This window comes from Equus przewalskii, chromosome 7 (genome assembly GCF_037783145.1).
Source record: "Equus przewalskii isolate Varuska chromosome 7, EquPr2, whole genome shotgun sequence".
Lineage (NCBI taxonomy): Eukaryota > Metazoa > Chordata > Mammalia > Perissodactyla > Equidae > Equus > Equus przewalskii.
Window position 1 is genome coordinate 44,294,670 of NC_091837.1, and position 22,347 is coordinate 44,317,016.

Genomic DNA, 22,347 nt, shown 5'->3' on the forward strand with positions numbered 1-22,347 from the left:
GTAAGAGAAAATATCATGACATTTCTGGTCGAGCTGTTTTGGCCCAGGAAGTTTGGTAGATCTCTAAAATCTTTCAGAACTTTCCAGATTTACCCTACTCTTGCTCTACTATGGGTCTTTTTATGTTTTCTCATCCCTAAAGTTTAGTTGACATTATAAACCTACTCTTCTTTCATCTGTCTTTACCATTTTCTCTATTACTTTTTCTTTTAGAGAATACCAGTTCAAAATTCTTCCACTTTTTCCCTTCTCTATCTAAAGATTGACAAGAAATGATGACTATGCTGTCTTTTGCCAATATAAAACAAATGAAAGTAGACATCACGTTACTTTTATAAAATGCCAGCAAGAGAAGTTTTCCTTATACTTAACGCTCAATAAAAGGAAGAATGATTTTGACATATCCCTATATACAAGAAAAAAATAAGCCACCTTAGTGCACAAAATGCATCATGTTTTCCAATGTTCTTATTATCACATTTCATATTTGATTAAGATACTAATGAGTGTTTGCGGAAGACTGACCTCTGTTTTATGACCTGTGTTTAATTTGTTTTTTTACTTTCTTGGGAATTTATGAGCCCTCTAAGAGGAAGAGAGTTTGAAGAGATTCTAGAATGGAAGGAGGCCACACTCGCGTTTATCTCATTGTCATTCATCCTCTGAATATTGGTGTTGCCTGTGGGTCAGCCCTCCATCACTCCTCTTCATTTTACACTCTCTTCCTAGGTGGTCTTATCCAGCTCCCCAGATTAAATGGAACCTGGAAACTTCAGGCTCTGGAAAGACAGAAGCTGAAAATCCTCTCATTCCAAACCTCTAGAAATGGTGGATAGAATGTATAAAAATCATTTTAAATGTATGAACCGGGGTTGTAAGAGATAAAGAACGCCAGAAATGAAGAGAAAATGAAACAGCAGAGGTAAAAAAGGGAGTTAATGATGCAGCTGCTTTGACATAAAATTACCAAAAACCTTCAGTAGGAGACCTGAAAAGAAAGCCTCAAATATACACATGAAAACGTGGCAGAATAATGACACAACATTAACACATCCACAATCATATAGGGAAATATTAGTATGTTGTAACTGAGAAAATGAAAAACAACATATTATAAAAGAAGACATCCTGGTGTGCAGTACCAAAGCTTTTACCAGATAAAATTCAAGCCTATTTGTTGGCAAAATCAATGAAGAAAAATCATGTTTTGAAAGAGTGATGGCTTACCAAGGGGAAGTCTTGGTATGCCCAAATCTGAGAATTTCTGAATGGCATGCAAAATTTCATGTCATTTCTCCACATCTCTGGAAGTGTGGTTGGTGTTGGTTTCCTAATTGACCATTAACATTGTCATTTTTCTGTTTGGTTTCTAAGGCAGGAAAAATCCACTCTTTAATTTACAAGTTCATGATTTTATGCTTTATTAAGATCCTTCCCTGGCCCCCCAAGGGGCAGCTACCCCATAATGCTGCTCCCACTCCCCAATCCCAGTGTCAGTGGCCAAATTCACCTCTGCCTGTTGCTCCTCTCCCTATTGGAGGGATGATGATGCCACCAAAAGAGCAAGGATGTTCCCCCAACCCTCAATCCTTCAAACTGATGAGGAAATCTTTGAGATTTCAATATCCAGACCCACAAATGGCACCAGTTACCATACCCTGCTGAATATTAACCCTTTGGGTATCAGTGTCCCTGAAGATAGCTCCGAAAGGAACACTGGTGTGAGTGGAAAAGAAAACCTAGTCAAGCGAACGACTGTGACTCAGAGACTCTCCAGACCCTCCAGGAATCCTTGGGATATGTATGCCCTGTCTGCATTCTTTCCTCATGGCAAGTATATAGTGCAAGAGAATGTTTGTGGTTACTCTATTTATAGGATTCTCTTTAATCCAAAATTTATTTTTACGCGTATATAATATTGTGTATTATGCTATGTTACATTAATTTCATATATGTGATATATGTATATAAAATATGTATATAATACATATATATTATATACACACATTACTTGTATATGTATATATTATAGGTACACTTTTATAGATTCATTAAGAGAATAACAATTTTAAACAGGACCCTAAAGCTGTGTTATAAAACTATGGTTGGCAATATTAGCAAGGTAATAAAATCCATTCACAGCCCTCCATTCTGCTAAGGCTTTGATTTTTCCAGCAATTCGATTGTCATTCAAAGATGGTGGCATCCTAACGCCTAAAGATTACAGGTTTCTAGGATCCCCTATTCCTTTTATTCCTTCCCTGCACTGACTCCTGCATTTCTGTTACTGTCAGAAGGTAAACTACCTTCCTCTGAGCCAAGAAATAACAAGGATCTTCTCACAAGTTTAAAGTCAAAGGCAAAAAGATAATATCACACACACAGGAAAAACCAATTAATTTAAGGTAATGAGTGGGATTGGTTTGCATAGACATTAATGTTTATCAATTTGTTCATTGAAGATATTTTTTGTGTAAACTATTATTTGTACACAGGAGACAGGCCATTACCTCTAACAAGACCAAGAATTCCAATTGTGCCCAGAATCTTGAACCATATAACAGAAACCACTTAGAATCAGGACCAAACACCTGTTCTAATACATAGGGAATTAAGTTCTTAATCATTATTTGTTTGCATTAGTGATATTCAATGCCCAGTGGGAGGGAAGGTCTGTTGATGATAATTATCATCTCTGTTCAAGTGATACTGTCATTTCCATTAAATAAAAATACATTTGTATGTATTTTAGGATATTGGAATTTATATATGGTTTTACCATTGTCTTCAAATATTTTTAAATAATCTCTAAGTTAAAATCATAAATCACAAGCCAGGGGCAACTATTCTTTCCTCTGTCTTTTCTGTTTGTTCTATAAAAAGAGAGAGAAGACAAAAGGAAGGGAAAGGAAGCAATATAGGCAATTTCATTGATGAAGTCCATACTTTTGTCTCTCTGCATATCTAAACAGCTCCTCAAGTGACAGCAGTGTCATTCAACATTTACTGAGTTTAGGGCAGCCGTCTGGTGGGAAGGAGGGTAGGGGACTTTTCCTAAAGCTGTGTTTACATAGTGAACACACAGTTTCTCCTGAGATCTGATGATCACTTGGGGTGGCAGGGGTCATACTGAGGTGTCAACACCCCTTCCCCAGCTAGCCTTGACACTGCTGTGCCTGCATCCTGATACCCTACATTCTGCCACCTGCCATGCACTCTCCTAGTTTCTGGGACTACAACAGCAAACAGGGACATTATTCCTCCTCCAATGAGCTAGCAGAGGATGTGGGGAAATTAGCAAATAATTATACTAGAATGTGAGAATGACCTGTGACAATGGTAGACCGATAGAGGAGGCACCTAAGCCAGCCTGGGGTTGGGGCTGGGATTGACAAAGGAACTCAGACTAACCTGAGATCTGAAGAAGAAGTAAGGGTTAGTGTGCTAGAGAGGAGGACATAAAAAAATGACATTCTAGGGTTAATGGGACAGAGCCAGGAGGAAGAGAAGAAGATGGCAAGACAAGGTTGATTGTAGCAATCCTGGCAATTCGTATGCTCATGCACCACACTGTAGCTGCCTTCTCTGTCATAACGGACACTCTGTCTTTGGTGACAATACCTAGAAGTGAAAGCCCTATTCCTCTGCCTGAGAGGAGATCCAATTTCTGTCTTTGAACCTGAAAAGTATCACAGGATTAGAGAAGGGCAGTTCCTGAGGCTCCTTGGGGTAGTGTCACAGAAAGACCAGGACTTACGAGTCAGCATCCAGTGCTGCCATTTACTAGCTGTGTGACCATGAGCAAGTTACTCAACCACTCTTGGATTCAGCTCCCTCAACAGTAACATATCACCTCCCAGGGTTATATTGAGGATTAAATGAAATTGTGCATGTAAAGCACAGTGGCCTCCTCTCAGTAGGTGCTCAATAATTGTTCCTTCCCCATCTCACCTCTTCCATCTCCAGTACAAATGACCTCTGAGAGCGCCCCACCCGTTTCATACACACATATGCGCGCGCACACACACTCACTCCCAGCTCAATTTCAATCCAAGAAGAGTTCCCAAATAATCCTCCCAGCGCTGTTCTCAGTAATTTCCACTGGGGCCACGGGGTCAGGAAGGTGAGAAGCACCTGCGCTGCTCCTGGACCACCTTTCTCTGTGGAAAGACCCAGCGCAGGGAGGGTAGGTCGGGCTTTGGCGCAGCCCCGCCGGGAGACGCAGTCAGTTCTGTTTACCCTCCAGCTGCCTCTCTGATCTCCACTACAATGGGGAAAAAAGTCAAAGCAACAAGTTCTCACTTTTGATTTTGTTTTGGTGTTTTTGAGATGAAAGATGTTTACAAAGGTCTCCTATCTAAAACTATCTAAGCAAATTGGCCAAGCTTACAAATCTGTTACAAAAACAGTTACACAGTTGCATTCTAAAAATCTGAGCTTTTCAAACACATTAAAACCTATTGGTCCCAGAAACGGTTTCATCAACCCCTCCTCAACATAAATTATACATGCTCTGCTGCTTCAAAGTCTCTCTAGCTTTAGCACAATATTTCTTTCCTTTAAAAATGCAGCAGATCAGAAGAGAGTCGGAAACATCATCTGAGGCTATATAAGACAAAACAGATGCTGCTCAAAAAATTAAAGTGCTCTCAATAAGCGAGGTTAGAAATGCATGAACAGAAAGATTGAAATTGGATACTCTAAACCCTACAGAAGCAAAAGCCTGCCTCCTGCCTGCTCTGATGTTGGCTCTATGTCTCATTTCCTTAAATCATCGGCAGTGTACATCCTGGGCTGACCCTAGGAGATACATGGTCTGCAGAAATCCTGCTCTATGAGAAGTCAAGAGGCATGACGCAGTATATGGGGTGAGATTTTAATAAAGCAAAACTTAAGAGTTTATCCAAAAGCACACTTCAGTTTAGGACTTGGGTTTTCCTGCAGCAGAACAACATCCCAGAGGACAGAGCAGAATAGAGCATACGCTCAGTCGAGGAAGAGTTAAGTTGGGGCTGGCCCGGTGGCCAAGCGGTTAAGTTCACATGCTCCCCTTCGGTGGTCCGGAGTTCACCGGTTCAGATCCTGGGCGCAGATACGGCATCGCTCAACAAGCCATGCTGAGGTGGCGTCCCAGATAGAAGAACTAGAAGAACCTACAACTAGGATATACAACTATGTGCTGGGGGGCTTTGGGGAGAAAAAGAAACAAAGAGGAAGATTGGCAACAGATGTTAGCTGAGGGCCAAACTTCCTCACCAAAAAAAAAAGAAAGAAAGAGTTAAGTCAGCCTCCTACTATTTGTAGCTAAACACGTAATTATGGTTGCTGCTGCTGAAGCCCTTTGCACTGGAGCAATTGATCACCCACCTACACTTGGGGAGATTCAGATACAAAATCATTTGGCTGGCGATGGGTGGATAGCATCCATCATAATAATTTCTAGGTAAATGCATCCTTGGAAAAGCCCATCAACAATCCTTCAATGTATACAAAACATTTATAACTATCCTTATTTTCAGGTGAAGAAAATTGAATCTCAGAGGCTAAGGAACATGCTGAAGGCCACACTCCTTAAACTAGTAAGCGACAGAATTAGAACTTGAGCTCTGATCTTTGACCCCAAACCTTTAGACCTTGTCCTTACACTTTGGAACTACCCTGTATATTTTTCCTTTGTTTAACTCTCATTAAGCAATTAGACATAGCTTGAATAAGAACATACATCAAAAAAATTAAGCTTCTGTTCACTAAAATCCAGAGTGTGGGTATTGTATGCTACCATTAGTAGCACGTTAGTGTAAAACATTTCAGCCTACACTCCTTTCCAGCATATTATGAGGGTATAATATATTAATATCCCCATTTTGTAAATTGGACAACTGAGACTTGGACAGTTCAGCTTCTCCAAGTCACACAGCTCATATGTGACAGATGCAGGACTAGACCCAGGCTTTCTAACTTCATAAGGATCCTGTCTTTCTCCCATGCTTCCTTTTCAAAGTGTTCCTGCAGGACTATTTGCCACACCACAGAGTTTAGGAAACAGCTCCTCTGTTTACAATGGCCACCTCATAATGCTCAAATTCTATTCTGAGGAAAGTCTGTCGGCACTTGGGCTCTCTCTCGAAGCAGCACAAAGTGTGTAGAATCCTCTGTCTGGATCAGAAAGTTGGCTCAGGATCAGGACGTCATGTAACAACCGAACCGTCAATTGCTTGCTGCAACTCCTTGCCTGCCCTGAACTTGGGATCCATTGTCTGCTCTGGCCAACGACACTTGTGACCTCTTTCATCGCTGCCCTGCTGTCTCCTGTGGTCCTTAAGATATGTTTTCTCCCACATACGTGCCTTTCCTACTCTGGATCCTAACTTGCTCCTCAACTTCAAGCTCCCACATTGATCTTCATTCTCTCCATCTCAGCATCTCTACCAGAGCCACAGAGACACTGGCACCCAGCTCCTAGGAACTCCTGCTCTTTCTTCTATGTGACAGGAGAGCAAAAAGAAAGAATCAAGTCTACAGACATCTTGGATTAGGCAGCTGAAACTCCATCAAGCTTTTTCCTCATTTAAACAGAGTTAACTTTGCATTTGACTCTCGGGAAACCTGAAACATCCCTCCATTGATATCTAAAGTTGTTATTTATGCCATAGAACAGCGAACAGTTTCACTTACAGAAGTTCAGTGAAATTGCCTTAATGAATATTTAGCAATATAAAACTTTTGCAAACTGCCTCAGTGAGAGTTTTTTCCAGATTCATAATATATTCCTTAAAGTACAGACCAGAACATTTCAGACAAAATTTCCACAAGATTTGGAATAGCAATTTGACCTCACCTTTCCACAAATCTGTGATACTCCCTGTTCACTCTTTCCCACCTTTAATTGGAACGCATAACATGAGGAACCACTGTTGACTTCCTTTTTTCTTTTCTTTTGTCTTTGCTTCAGTTTTTATGACAATTACCCAATGGACTGCTTTCATCTCCCAAACAGTCACTTTAAAATGGTAGCATTCTTTTCTCTATTTACAGATGCCCTAATGAGATTTTTCAGCCAAATGCTCTACATTCTTCTCCCCATCCTGTCTCTAGGCCCCCTGGTAGCCCATTAGCCCATATTATTCCTAAACAGCTATCAGATTCCACTACCAAATACTATAATTCTATTAGTCACCCACGGAATCTTTGATGTTGAATTCTCTGGCTGGACAAAAGCACACAAAACACAATAATACGGTAGAATCACAGATTCATGGGAGAAGTTAGGGGCAGTTACCAAAATCAAAATGAAACAACTGTCCTGTGCTTCTTTTCTTCCAAAGTTTCCAAGTCTTTTCTTCCAAATCCCAGAAACTTTTTCCTTCTGTCTAAAAGACTCATTAAAGTCCCATCTTCCAAGAGTTCCCATGGACATTACTCCACACATACTTGGCGAGGAAGACAATGGTTGGCATTCAACTTACTTGTAAATAAGATTTCAACACTCCCTTTGCGCTCCAGACTCCCTGTTGAGAAACGGATCTTCAACAACTCATGAAGGGCTTCATCATGAAAGTGAAAGATCTTGCTTTAGTAAGGGGAGATTCATAGGTGTTAGGAATGTCTAGGACCTAACCATTTCATTTTCCCCAAAGTGATGTTTGAGAAAAACTCTTAATGGGAAAAAATAATTTTTAAAAATGTAGATCAAAAAAGTATCATTTTTCATTAATTTATAAAATGATATTTTTAAATAAAACTCAGTTTGGTAAAAATTCGATGAAATTTATACCCTCATACATTATTGGTGCCAGGCCAAAAATTTTCTAAGCACTTTTCATATACTAACAAACTTCATCCTTGTAAATCTATAAATCATACCGATGAGGAAACCAAGGTGAGCTTAATTAACTTACCTGAGGTCACACAGCTAGAAAGTTGGGGAAACAGGATTTTAAGTCTAGGCTGTTTGGTTCCAAGGTCTGGGCTTTTAACGATAATGATGCTATACCACTTCTTTTAGGACAGTCGTTTGACAAAATAAATCACTTCATTATGGGACTGGAAAATTTGCATTTTAAAAGAAAATTCAATAACATGAGATATTGTTATACACAGTTAAATGGAAAAAGGTTATACAACGTTTACATCATTTTATCTACACCAACCCTGCAAACAGGATACTGTAGGACCATGCATAGCGCAATCATGGATTGTATTTGGTCCTTGTTCAGCAAGGTTTGAATTCAAGCGTCTTAGGGGGAATGTGCATTCACAAGCATGTTATAGTCCTCACCACTCCCTATCACTGTAAAATCTACTGCTCTGAGTTTGCAGGAGCTGAAAAGTTTGTCCTACAATCGTTAACACCAGCCTGGGCATATCAATGTGGTTATCACAGGGAATCACAGGCAACTTTCACTTTCGATGTAGTATTTAGGAAATTGATTTTTATAATAAGTATATGTTATTACCTTTGTTTTCAGAAAAAATATATACATTTTAAAAGAAAAAATAGCAGAGGAGAATGTGCCAAAATGTTAAATGGTAGAGGTTAGGTGGTGTTTACATTTTCTTCACAATTATCAATATTTTATAATTTATCTGTAATGGACACAAATCACTTTTATAATCAGATAAAATGCATGCAACAAATATTTTTAAATCTTGCTTAAGAGAAATTATAATTTGCTAATAGAATAATGCCAAAATTCGGTCATAAAATGTAGACAAAGGTTTAGGACATATTTCCACTGGTAACAAGAGCCCTTGTCTAGCAGTTAAATCTAACAATCTGCATGTCTTCTCTCAATTTATCTGGAACCCAGCCACACTTGAAGACTTAATTTAAACTTTTCCTCTTCAAAAAGACCTCTCAGGGCAAAGCCTCACTCCATATCCCTCTTGTCTTCTGTCACATATATGGCAATTTATCATATTTACCCAATTCTCGTAACATTTCTTGAATTGAAAAATTTCTTACTATGTGCTGTCACATTACTTTTAGTAAATTTATATCTTGTGACCTCCAGCTAGATCAAAAGCCCACGAGGATAGAAAATGTGTTCTTTCATCTCTTATCACTACAGTACCCAGCACAATGGATCGTACATAGTAGGCCTTCAGTTTATATTCATAATCTGATTTGTTAGCGGAAAATTCTATCAATTTAGGCCATGCTAGTGGTGGATTACAATATATTTTTCCTTCTATTTGTTTAGGCACTTTCTCCTATTTTATCTGGTAGACTTTTCCAGTAATTGGGATAATTGTTGTGGGTTAAAGAAAGAAGAGGTAAAGGAAGTGCCTAACAGTACATTTTAAACTGCAACAGTTGCGTTACATGGGTGAACATTTCCTGGAACTCAGTCAGCAAAAACTTGAAAGGATAAATATGTTTTCTGAAACACAGGAATTGATGGAGGATTAAAAATTATGTAAAATGAGTCTTCAGTTTATGCTTAGAGAGCCCATTTCCTGGTTTAGGAATTTTATAATAAAGAATTGCTCTGTGTTGATTTTCTGTAGGATGAGTATTTTGTATGATGATGTAATTATCTGTCAAGCTTATTTTCTGAACACTGGAGTCTTTATTGTTTCATGCAATTTTAAAGACCTGCTTCACAAGTCACCAAGTAAGATTTTTCAGGGTCAGCAAACATTCAGTTTTAGATATTTATTAAATTTTCTTTGAGAAACAGTTACATTGGTAGCTGGCGCAACTAGAAAATCTTTTTGTATCCCAATGAGTGTTGATTTATAGTCTTTATTAGGGCAACAGTCATACCCCTTCCTAAATACACATGTAAACTACAAAAAAACTTAGCATTCTGTCTCAAATTATGATATTCAGCTGGTGTTTTATTCAATTGACCCTAGGCTTTCTAGGGAAATGCCAAGGAAACACTGAACTCAGACACAGGACATAGACAGTCAACAGGAAGTTAATTTCCTTAATGCTTCTTTGAGAAAACAATGGATTAATTGACCACTAAGTACAGAAAATAGACTTGTGTTTTAAATGATGGCTAAGAAACATAAAGTCCTACAAGAGCACCACAGCACAAACAATTGCTTCCATCTATAATATCCTCTAAGATAAACAGCACATAAATACAAATATGATTTCTGCAAAGCATTTTTATCCAGTATGACCCTACAAATTAAATTTAAATTCTCCATTAACAAGATGGTGGTATCTTTAAGATCCCGGTCTTTCAGTTTTGGAGCTAGAAGAATCTGGGCTTGAGTGCCAAGTCTTTTATTGCATGGTTGGGTGACCTTAAAAGTCCCAGTTATTATCTAGTATATGCCAGCCCTTTGCATTTATTATTCCTAATTCTCACAATAATTCTGTAAAATATCTATTATTCCCACTCAACAAATAGGAAAAAATGGCAACAGAGTGGTCAAGCGACTTGCCCAAGGTCACAGTCATAGAATACGGCAGAATTCAGGTACTAACACTGGCCTCTCTGAATCCAAAGCCTTTCCACAGCCTTATTTTAACCTCTCCAAGCCTTGGTTTCTTCAGCCATAAAATGTGGATAATGATAAAAGTGATGTTATGAGCATGTTTAAAGTGATGTTGTGAGGATTAAGAGACACATAAGAAAAAGTGCCTGGTGTGTAGTAAATAGTAGGCTTGTTTCATTCATTCAACCTGACTATTGAGCATCAGCTCTATGCTAGGCACTGTCAAGATGCTGGGAGTCAGTGTTAAGATGGAAGATTACAACAGTCCCTGAACTCAGATATTAATTCTCTCCAACAACACACACACACAACACACACACACGCACACACACATCACTCATCACCTCTCTCCTTCTAGACAATTTATCAGTCTTGTCATCTCTATTGGAATGCATAAAGATGAGAGACAAGGTAAAATTCAAATAGGTCATTTTAAAATTGAGCTTAGTAGGAACTTACTAAGAAAATATCAAAAATACATTTGTGAGGCCAGCCCGGTGGCGCAGTGGTTAAGTTCGCACCTTCCACTTCAGTGGCCCAGGTTCGCCGGTTCAGATCCTGGGTGTGGACATGGCACAGCATGGCAAAAGCCATGCTGTGATAGGCATCCCACGTATAAAGTAGAGGAAGATGGGCATGGATGTTAGCTCAGGGCCAGTCTTCCTCAGCAAAAAGAGGAGGATTGGCAGTAGTTAGCTCAGGGCTAATCTTCCCCCCCTCACTGCCAAAAAAAAAAAAATACATTTGTATGTTGGGGCTGGCCCAGTAGTGCGGCAGTTAAGTTCATGCACTCTGCTTCGGCAGGCCAGGGTCCACTGATTCAGATTCTGGGTGTGGACTTATGTACCGCTTATCAAGCCATGCTGTGGCAGGTGTCCCACATATAAAATAGAGGAAGATGGGCATGGATGTTAGCTCAGGGCCAATCTTCCTCAGCAAAAATATAAAAAATAAAAGAGGAGGATTGGCAGCAGATGTTAGCTCAGAGCTAATCTTCCTCAAAAAAAATACTTTTGTATGTTAAAAGAATCTTCTATTGTCAATTGTTCTTTTCTTAAATTCACAAGGAAATTTAACCTTGGTTATGATTAAAAGCCACAAATGGATTTTACCTTCCACTTGAAGAGCGATGCAGGACAAGAGCAATCTCCATGGCTTGGGAGTCCTCAGGGCTGGTACTTAGAATGGGGCAGGGTACCAGGGGAGGTTGGAGCCTCTCCCCAGCCAGGACTGAGCATGCACCAGGTGAACACCAGCAATTTTGCCAACAGTGGAGGCTCAGATGGGAGCCAAAGCTTCAAGAGTTGTGACCCTTTCAGTCAGTCAGCAACAAGGGACAGAGAATGTAAAAGTGGATTTTCCCTAAGTGATGTATTTGCCTGAAAACTGAGACTTTCCAGCAAAAATGCAAAGTAAAAGGAGCGTTGCAAATGACATTGTAGGAAGACATGGAGAGAAGGAGAAGAGGAAAGAAAGACTTTGGTGCCAGGGAGGGAGAATTCAGTGCCCCCACAGCATTCGGTCATCTCCAAGATCCATTCCCTAAACATTCACGTGGTGTCAGCTCTGGGCCAACTGCCACACTACGTACCATGAATATACATATGAGTGGGTGACATGGTTCTGCCCTAGGAAGCTACTTGTCCTTCTACCTGTCCCTCAGGTTGGCCCTAGGACCAATGAGTATCGCAAGGGACAGAGATAGTCCAGTATCAAAGCTGGTCATGTATCCTTCCCTGTGTTTGGAATGGGGGAGAGGGTGATGGTTGTTAGGAATAAAGACAAAGTTACTCTTTTAAGTTCTCACAGGAAGCACACAGAATGGGTAAGAGGTGATTTGCCAAAGTAAGACATGTTGAGAAGACAAAGCATATGTCCACTATATTCTTAGCATTTCTGCTATAGGTTTGATGGTATAAGATACAATCTTTGACCTCAGGGAGCTCTCAAAAAGCAGACAAAATACTTTTTTAAGAAAAATTAATCAATAATCAACTCTTCAATAACCAAAAGTACCAGCATCATTTTCCTTATCAAGAGTATGGGATAAGGGTCAGCCCCACAGCCTACTGGTTAAGGTTTGCAGGCTCCACTTCGGCGGCCCAGGTTTGGTTCCTGGGCACAGACCTACACCACTTGTCAGCAGCCATGCTGAGGCGGTGACCCACAGACAAAATAGGGGAAGATTGGCAAAGATGTTAACTCAGGGCGAATCTTCCTCAGCACAAAAAAAGTACAGGATAGTAAGAGTTTATCATGGCATTTTAAACTCTTCTGGCAAATGCTTTTGTCATTTTTAATTGTCCCAGAATTGCCAGCCTTAGGTCAAGTAGAATAGCCTATTGCAGACACTGACCCTTTTTCACCGTATGCGAGAACACACATTTCTGATATCAACGTGTGCTTATGATGAAATTACAGGAGAGAAGAGGAAAAGACTTGTCGAAACAGGGAGTTGAGGGAGATGAGAGAACAAAGGGGGAGTCAAATCTATGTAAGATAAGGATCCCTTAGAATTAGAGAAGCCCATGTTATAACCCACCAAAAGGAGACATTTAAAGACTGGGGAAAAAAAACCCCAGAATTCTACAGCCAATTGATAGGGCCAGAGAGAAGATAATTACCCATTACTTCTGCATAGTAGAGAAGCCATTTTTTTTTAGGTATAGCAAGTGGTAAGGTTTTTGTTGCTGGTTTTTTCCTTTTCTATCACCCCACCACCATTACCGTCACAGAAAGAAGCCACTCTCAAGTAAAAGGCGGGAGGGCAGCATTTTGCCAGAGAGCAGCTGAGGAGGGAAGATGCAGTGTAAGATGGCAAGGAAGCCCACCTGGAAACACAGAGCAGTTAGAGAGAGGAGAATCCAGACAGACAGGGCAGAGATTTAATGATTCCACTAACCCCCTAGTGAAGGAGGACTGCGGTTAATACAAAGCACATCGTATCTTCATTGCAGTTAGTGTTGTATACGCCTGGATGGATTTTTTATTACCTGTTTGATTGATATATATAATTCACTTCAAAGTATGAATTCATTCTTATTTAATCTTTTTTGTTGCTATTATAAAACTGGTTAAATAACTTTCTAGGCCCAAGATGGAGCTGTTCCTGCCCAGGGTGCCACAACAGCAAACAAAAACTTAGACAAATTTTGTGTCCCTGTAAACGCTCTGCTTGACCAGAAATGCAGTATGACCAGCCAGCCAATGCCCAAATGGTGAGCTGGCTCTGAGCCTTCCCACCCCAATCAGCATCGACTGTGTGGCCCCAGCCAGACATTTTCTATCTTTCGCTTCCTTCTTCTTTATCTTTATCCTATAAAAGCTTCCTGCCTTCTGCTTCATTTTGCAGTTTTCCTAAAAGAGACTGGCCGCTTCACGAAGTGTGAAACTTTGTTTGTATCATCTAAATTGTCTTCTTTGTCATTTTTAAACAAAACCTAAATTTAAAGAATCTCTTCAGATACTTGTGCAAGGTGCTGTAACGGAGGAGACTGCAGCAAAGATTTCCGTGCCCAGAACCACCCACCTAGTCAGCAAATATCCCTTTACTGAAGGAGCCTATGGAAATAAACGAAGGCCACCCGAATGAGAACAAGCAAAGGCTGTTTATGCAGAGCTTGCAATAGCATGGGAGCCAGCCACCATCATTTGCATTTTGACAGGGACTCAAAGGCAGGCAGAGGAGTGGGAGCACGTGGAAGAAAGGAAGGCTTCAGGTACCCCAAGCGGAGGCTGCTGGCATGCAGAAGCTGAGGGCAGCCTAACTGGAAGCGGGGCATCCTGTGTGATAGGCTAGGGGAGCAGACATTTGGCTTTCTCTCGTTATTATGTTGGAAGTCGGGGAAAAACTTAGGAACCTGTCAGCTATGGATGGAATCCTGGCCATTTGGGGCTGATTGCTACAGAGGTAGTGGTTTGGCTTCCTGGTTACTGCAGGTTGTGGGCCAGAGTTCTATTTTAACATATGGTCTGACCACCATCCATTTGTATATGTATTCAGTCTCTCAAGCCTTTGAGTATGCTATCAGTCCCCTGCTCAACTGGACTCACCAGCTGTTCACATTTATTTCCAACAGTAAAAATACATTTCCACTGAGACAATGATGATTTATTACTTTTTTTTCTTGGTGAAGAACATTGTCCATGAGCACATCTGTGCCAATCTTCCTCTGTTTTATATGTGGGACACCACCACAGCATGGCTTGATGAGTGGTACATAGGTCCATACCCAGGATAGGAACCCATGAACTCCAGGCTGCCAAAGCGGAGCATGCCACCTGGCTGGCCCCTCTTACTTTTTTTGAAGCCAAGATGATCTATCATTGGCAGGGTGAATTCAAAGGAAGTGAACGAAACAAAAAAATGCTGAAGGAAATGAGAGTTGACAGCAAAAGGGAACTATGGTATCAGAACACGCATTTGAGGTTCACTCTCAGAAAAGAGTTCAAATTGAATGCTAAGAGAGGCTGAGCGAGTTTAATAGACCCACACAGAGGGTACTGGCTGGAAATCTTAGAAGACTATAGGGCATTACCATGATGATCTTTAGAGTAAGTTGCGTCTTCTGCACTTTTTCTAGGTCAAATATGGTAAGCTTTAGTAAATTCACTTTGTGAGAATTAATAGTAGAAAGAAATTAACACTCTCCAATAATACTTTTAAAATGTGTGACTGTGCAATTACATTTTCCCTAAGAATCGGAGGAATCCATGATGGCTTCCCATCTCCAACAGGATCAATTCCCAAGTTCTTTTTTTTTTTTTTAAATAAAATGGTTCTGTAAAACTTCAGTACAACATGTAACTGATGTACGAGAAAATGATGTATTTTGCTATTTTAAGTATTTTTTTTAATTTTTATTTTTTCGGATGTACATCATATTTCGAATTCTGTATACATTACATCATGTTCACCACCCGAACACTAATTATAGTGCATCCCCTCACATGTGAGCCTAGTCACCCTTTTTGCCCTTCCCCCTCCCCCCTTCCCCACAGGTAACCACCAGTCCAATCTCCAATGCTATGTGGGTTTTTTTTGTCGTTTTTATCTTCTACTTATGAGTGAGATCATATGGTATTTGACTTTCTCCCTCTGACTTATTTCACTCAGCATAATACCTTCAAGATCCATCCATGTTGTCACAAATGGATTTCATCATTTCTTATGGCTGAGTAGTAGTCCATCGTGTATAAATACCACATCTTCTTTATCCGTTCGTCCCGTGATGGGCACCTAGGTTGCTTCCATGTTTTGGCTGTTGTGTATAATGCCGCAGTGAACATAGAGGTGCAAGTATCTTTATGCCTTTGTGTTTTCGAGTTTTTGGATAAATACCCAGCAGTGGAATAGCTGGATCATATGGTAGATCTATCCTTAATTTTCTGAGGATACTCCAAACTGCTTTCCATAGTGGCTGCATCAGTTTGCACTGCCATCAGCAGTGAACAAGGGTTCCCTTCTCTCCACACCCTCTCCAACATTTGTTATTTCCTATCTTGTAAATTATAGCCATTCTGACCAGAGTGAGGTGATACCTCATTGCAGTTTTGATTGGCATTTCCCTGATAGCTAATGATGTTGAGCATCTTTTCGTATGCCTGTTGGCCATCTGTATATCTTCTTTGGAGAAATCTCTGTTCAGATCTTTTGCCCATTTTCTAATTGGATGGTTGGTTTTTTGTTGTTGAGCTGTATGAGTTCTTTGTACGTTTTGGATATTAACCCCTTATCTGATATATGGTTTGCAAATATCTTCTCCCAATTGTTAGGTTGTCTTTTCGTTTTGTTGATGGTTTCCTTTGCTGTGCAGAACATTTTTAGTTTGACGTATTCCCATTTGTTCATTTTTTCTTTTGTTTCCCTTGCCCGGTCAGACATGGGACTTGAAAATATGCTGCTCAGACCAATGTCATAGAGCGTACTGCCTATGTTTTCTTCTAGAAGTCTCATAGTTTCGGGTCTTAATTCAAGTCTTTAATCCATTTTGAGTTGATTTTTGTGCATGGTGTAAGGGAATGGTCTACTTTCATTCTTTTGCATGTGGCTGTCCAGTTTTCCCAACACCATTTATTGAAGAGACTCTCCTTTCTCCATCATATAGTCTTGGCTCCCTTGTCGAATATTAGCTGTCCATAAACGTGTGGGTTTACTTCTGGGCTCTCAATCTTGTTCCATTGATCTGTGTGTCTGTTTTTGTGCCAGTACCATGCTGTTTTGGTTACTATGGCTTTGTAGTATATTTTGAAATCAGGGAGTGTGATACCTCCAGCTTTGTTCTTTTTTCTCAGGCATCCTTTGGCTATTCGGGTTCTTTTGGTGTTCCATATAAATTTTAGGATTCTTTGTTCTACTTCTGTGAAAAACGTTGTTGGAACTTTGATGGGGATTGCGTTGAATCTATAGATTGCTCTAGGAAGCATGGACATTTTAACTATGTTAATTCTTCCAATCCAAGAGCACGGAATATCTTTCCATTTCTTTGTGTGTTCTTCGATTTCTTTCAACAAGGTTTTATAGTTTTCGGTATACAGATCTTTCACCTCTTTGGTTAAGTTTATTCCTAGGTATTTTATTCTTTTTGTTGCAATTGTAAATGGGATTGTATTCTTAATTTCTCTTTCTGCTACTTCGTTGTTAGTGTATAGAAATGCAATCGATTTTTGTACATTGATTTTGTATCCCGCAACTTGACTGTATTCCTTTATTATTTGTAAAAGTTTTTTAGTGGACTCTTTAGGGTTTTCTAGATACAAAATCATGTCATCCGCAAAGAGTGACAGTTTCACTTCTTCTTTTCCAATGTAGATCCCTTTTATCTCTTTCTCTTGCCTGATTGCTCTGGCTAGGACTTCCAATACTATGTTAAATAAGAGTGGTGAAAGTGGGCATCCTTGTCTGGTTCCTGTTCTTAGAGGGATAGCTTTCAGTTTTTCTCCATTGGGAATGATATTTGCTGTGGGTTTGTCATATATGGCCTTTATTATGTTGAGGTATTTTCCTTCTATACCCATTTTATTGAGAGTTTTTATCATAAATGGATGCTGTATCTTGTCAAATGCTTTCTCTGCATCTATTGAGATGATCATGTGATTTTTATTCTTCATTTTGTGAATGTGGTGTATCACGTTGATAGATTTGCAGATGTTGAACCATCCCTGCATCCCCGGAGTGAAACCCACTTGATCATGATGTATGATCTTTTTAATGTATTATTGTATTCGATTTGCTAGTATTTTGTTGAGGATTTTTGCATCGATGTTCATCAGTGATATTGGCCTGTAATTTTCTTTTTTTGTGTTGTCCTTGTCTGGTTTTGGTATCAGGATAATGTTTGCTTCGTAGAAGAAGTTAGGAAGCCTTCCCTCCTCTTCAATTTTTTGGAAGAGTTTGACAAGGATAGGTATTAAGTCTTCTTTGAATGTTTGGTAGAATTCACCAGGGAATCCATCTGGTCCTGGACTTTTATATTTTGGGAGGTTTTTGATTGCTGTTTCGATCTCCTTACTGGTGATTGATCTGTCAAATTTTCTACATCTTCTTGGTCCAGTTTTGGAAGGTTGTATGTTTCTAAGAACTTATCCATTTCTTCTAGATTATCCAATTTGTTGGCGTATAGCTTTTCATAGTATTCTCTTATTATCTTTTGTATTTCTGAGGTGTCTGTTGTAATCTCTCCTCTTTCGTTTCTGATTTTATTTATTTGAGCCTTCTCTCTTTTTTTCTTGGTGAATCTAGCTAAGGGTTTGTCAATTTTGTTTATCTTTTCAAAGAACCAGCTCTTGGTTTCATTAATTTTTTTCTATTGTTTTTTTAGTCTCTATTTTGTTTATTTCTGCTCTGATTTTTATTATTTCCTTCCTTCTACTGATTTGGGGCTTTGTTTGTTGTTCTTTTTCCAGTACCTTTAGCCGCACTTTTAGATTGTCTATTTGGGATTTTTCTTCTTTGTTGAGGTAGGCCTGAATTGCTATAAATTTTCCTCATAGAACCGCTTTTGCTGTATCCCACAGATTTTGGCATGTTGTGTTTTCTTTTTCATTTGTCTTCAGGAATTTTTTTATTTCTTCTTTGATTTCTTCATTGACCCAATCATTGTTCAGTAACATTTTGTTCAATCTCCACATTTTTGTGGCTTTTCTGGTTTACTTTCTGTAGTTGATTTCCAGTTTCATACCTTTGTGGTCAGAAAAGATGCATGGTATTATTTCAATCTTCTTAAATTTATTGAGGCTTGTTTTGTGGCCTAATATGTGATCAATCCTGGAGAATGTTCCATGGGCATGTGAAAAGAATGTGTATTCTGTGGTTTTTGGATGGAATGTTCTGTATATATCTACTAAGTCCATCTGGTCTAATGTGTCCTTTAAGGCGAATGTTTCCTTATTGATCTTCTGTTTGGATGATCAATCCATTGGTGTAAGCGGAGTGTTAAAGTCCCCTACTATTATTGTGTTACTGTGTATTTCTCCTCTTATGTCTGTTAATAATTGCTTTATATATTTAGGTGCTCCTGTGTTGGGTGCATAGTTATTTACAAGTGTTATATTCTCTTGTTGGATTGTTGCCTTTATCATTATGTAGTCCCCGTCTTTGTCTCTTATTACAGTTTTTGATTTAAAGTCTATTTTGTCTGGTATTAGTATTGCTACCCCCGCTTTTTTTTCTTTGCCATTTGCAGGGAATATCTTTTTCCATCCTTTCACTTTCAGTTTGTGAGTGTCTGCAGGTCTGAAGTGTGTCTCTTGTATGCAGCATATACATGGATCTTGTTTTTTTATCCAGTTGGCCACCCTATGGCATTTGATTGGAGCATTTAGTCTATTGACATTTAAAGTAGCTATTGATAAATATGTATTTATTACCATTTTGTCACCTTTTTTTTTGGGTGTTTTAGTAGTTCTTCTCAGTTCCTTTCCTTTTCTCTTGCTCTCTTCCCTTGTGGTTTGATGGCTATCTTTAGTAATATGTTTGATTTCTTTTGTCTTACTTTTTTTCCTGCTTGTTATAGGTTTCTGGTTTGTGGTTACCATGAGGATCCTATTTAATATACTATGCATGTAACAGTCTATATTGAGTAGATAGACTCTTTAGCTTGACCTCTTTCTAAAAGCTCTACTTTTTCACTCCCCTCCTCCCACATTATATGTTTTTCACATTATATATAGTCTTTTGTTTAGTGTGTGTCTATCCATTACCCTCTTATCATTGAAATAGGTGATTTTAGTGCATATGTCCTTTAACCTTCATATTATCTTTACAGGTAGTTGATCCACTGCCTTTACTATACTTTTACCTTACAAGTGATTTTATTGCCTGTTTTTTGTTGTTGTTGTTTTGGGTTTTTTTGATAATGTTTTTTATCTCTGTTTGTGGTCATTGCTTTTCCACTTAAATAAGTCCCTTCAGCATTTCTTGCAGAACTGGTTTATTGGTGATAAACTCCTTTAATTTTTGCTTGTCTGGGAAGCTCTTTATCTCTCCTTCCATTCTGAATGACAGCCTTGATGGATAGAGTATTCTTGGTTGTAGACTTTTTCCTTTTAGCACTTTAAATATGTCGTGCCATTCTCTTCTCACCTATAGGGTCTCGACTGAGAAGTCAGCTGATAGCCTGATGGGCTTCCCTTTATATGTCACTTGTGGCCTTTCTCTTGCTACTTTTAGGATTCTCTCTTTGTCTTTAATTTTAGCCATTTTGATTATAATATGTCTTGGCGTAGGCCTCTTTGGGCTTCTCTTGTTTGGAGCTCTCTGTGCTTCCTGAACTTGGATGTCTGTTTCCTTCCTCAGGTTAGGAAAATTTTCCTCTATTATTTCAACCAATAAATTTTCTGCCCCTTTGTCTCTCTCTTCTACTTCTGGGACCCCTATAATCCGAATGTTAGCACGCTTGATATTGTCCCAGAGTTCCCTTACACTGTTCTCATTCTGTCTAATTCTTTTTTCTCTTTTCTGTTCTGCTTGTGTGATTTTCTCTAGTCTTTCGTCTAGCTCGCTGATCTGTTCTTCTGCTTCCTCTACTCTGCTATTGAGTCCCTCTAGTGAATTTCTCATTTCAAGTATTGTATTCTTCATTTCTGATTGGTTTTTTTTTTTATATCTTCCAGTTCTTTGTTGATGTGCTCACTGTGTTCATCCATTCTTCTCTGCATATCTGTGAGCATCCTCATTATATTTTGTTTGAATTCTTTGTCCAGTAGGTCGCTAGTTTCTGTTTCACTTAGTTCTTTTTCTGGGGTTTTGTAGTGTTCCCTTGCTTGGAAAGCATTCCTTTGCCTCCTCATTATGCCTCTTTGTGCAATTTCTTTGTACTAGGTGAGTCGGCTATGTCTCCTGATCTTGGAGAAGTGGCCTTATGTATGAGATGCCTTATGAGGCCCAGTAGTGTGCTTCCCTCTTGTCACTAGTCCATAAGAACCAGGAGTGACCCCTTTGTGGGCTACTTGTGTTCATCTGCTGTGGCAGGGTTGCTCCCACTCCAGGTACCCAGGGAGTCTGATCTTTCCTTCCCTGGCCAGCTGTTTGTAAATCCGGTCTGGGGGGGCCTCAGCACCATTGGCTACAAAGTCTATCAGCCCACTCTTATTGCAAGTGTCCTCTTAATTCGGTTGGTACCCAGTGTAGCTGGTTGCTAGGCTCAGGGGCTACAGTTGTGATAGGCCTGAGGCCAACAAGGCTATTGTCAGTTCTTTTAGGAGTGTAGCTGAGTGGGGTTAGCCCTTGGCATGGGGGCAGTCAATTGTTTCAGGTTTTGGAAGGTGGGGCTGGTCCTTTTTATGGCTATTTGTGAAGCACAAGTCTTCTGCCATTGATAAACCTCACCCCCCACTGGACCACATACACTGTCAAAACAGTCCTGGTCCGTGCACACTTCTCAACCCCCTGGAGTGTACCCTTATGCCACACTGCAGAGGCCCCCACTACTCCCCCAATGCCCCCCACAGTTGACCTGGTCCTCACACAGGCCCTGCCCCACATAGGCAGACACCCTTGCCTGCCTGTAGAGGATCAAGGCACTCAGTCACTGCAGGCTGAAAAGTAGCCTGAGGGCTTGCTGTTAGGTGGAGCCAGTCCCTAGGGCGGGTTGCCTGCCCTGGCTGAACTGGATTAAATCCATGCTCTAGTGGGTGTGGCAGACCCCTGGGCTAACAGCCCAAGGAATGCACTTCAATGGCCCCCACTGGTGTCCGTATCAGCACGCCTGGACCAGCTCAGAACAATGGCCCCCACCAATGTCTCAGTCTCCGGAGAGGACCCTCCTCTCACCAAGATGCCCCCAGAGCCCCCCAGGTGAGTCTCATTTCACCAAAGGACAGTCAGCCTTCTCTCTGGTGATTTTAGGTTGCTGCAATGAGTGAGTTTGTGCGTGGGCCCTTTTAGACCCGGATCTTTTCGGCTTTCGGCTAATAGCTTTTCTGGGGGTGTCCTCCCTGCAGTTAATAGCCAGCAAAGCCAGACAGTAAGATCCCTGTCTCAGTTGGGCTGAGTCTGAAGGATGGTTATAGCAGTATCACCCCTGCTCCGGACCTCACTCCTCCAGGGAGGGCTGCGTACCTTAGGGAGGCTCCCGCCTGGCCAGCAAGAAGCTCCGCTGCTCCCAAAGGTGGCTTTTTCCTCTCTGGCCGAGTTACTGCCTCTTCTGCCTTCGTCAGGACTGTCCCTTGTCGTGGGGGTTCTTTTTATCCAGTTTTCAGTTTTCAATCCGGGGTGATTCTTCCCAAAATTGTTGTAACTTAGTTGTATTCATGGGAGGAGGCGAGTTCAACGTCTGCTCATAGCGCCATCTTGACGAGATCCAATTCCCAAGTTCTTAATGTGACTTATAAGGCTCTTCTTTTTTTTACTCTTTTTTTTTTATTGCAGTCACATTGGTTTATAACATT